Source organism: Capsicum annuum, chromosome 4 (genome assembly GCF_002878395.1).
Source record: "Capsicum annuum cultivar UCD-10X-F1 chromosome 4, UCD10Xv1.1, whole genome shotgun sequence".
Lineage (NCBI taxonomy): Eukaryota > Viridiplantae > Streptophyta > Magnoliopsida > Solanales > Solanaceae > Capsicum > Capsicum annuum.
The window spans coordinates 195,855,249-195,856,263 of NC_061114.1; positions in this window are offsets into that span (position 1 = coordinate 195,855,249).

The window sequence follows — 1,015 nt, forward strand, 5'->3', positions numbered from 1 at the left end:
ATTTTAATTTGTTTGTCTTATTTTTTTAGTTTGTTATACATTTCAAAAAAAAAAAAATGTAAATCATAATAATTAATAACTTAAAAATTTAAAATATATAAAATATTTGTCTGACTGTCAAAATTATATCAGTGCACTTAAATTGAGTTACATTATTTAACAACTTAAAATATCAAAAAAAATAATCTATTATATATTCCAGAAAAACATGTAAATAATACTATAGATCACAATAAGTAATAGATTTAAAAAAAAAAAAAATACAAAATATTTGGTTGACTCTCGAAATTATCAGCGCCACTCAAATTGGAATAGTTAAAAATATAATTGACTATCAATGACACAGAAGTTTGGACAAGATGAGTAATATGTATTATTTGAAAATTACATAAAAAGTAATATAAATTACAATAGTTAACAGCTCAAAATATCAAGAAAAAGAAGTTTAATCTATTATATATTTCAAAAAAATATATAGAAAAATACTATAAATCATAACAATTAACAACCTAAAAAATTTTAAATATATAAAATATTTGGTTGATTCTCGAAATCATATCAGTGCCACTTAAATTGAAAGAGAAAAAAGATATTATAAATCTTAATAATTAAAAGTTTAAATTATTTTTAAAATATAATTGACTATCAATGCTATAAAAGTTTGAACAAGAAAGGTAACATGTATTATTTGAAAATTATATAAAAAGTATTATAACTTATAACAGTTAATAACTTCTAAATTGTATTTGTGTCACATAAATTGAGACAAAAAAGGCATATTGAGCTTGTACTGGCATGGGCCCTCGGCATTTAGTTCTCTTATATTAGAAGCCACAGTGTGGTAGGTGAAGCAGAGAGGAGTCCATTGACATGCCTGCTTGCTAACCTCTTCGTGATTTTACTATATCACCCTTAATTAATTGTTATATGTCATTTATATATTAGAAAAAAATAATATTAATTAATAAAAAAATAAAATAAATATTTATGAAATATTTGTTTTAGCTGCTTCAAC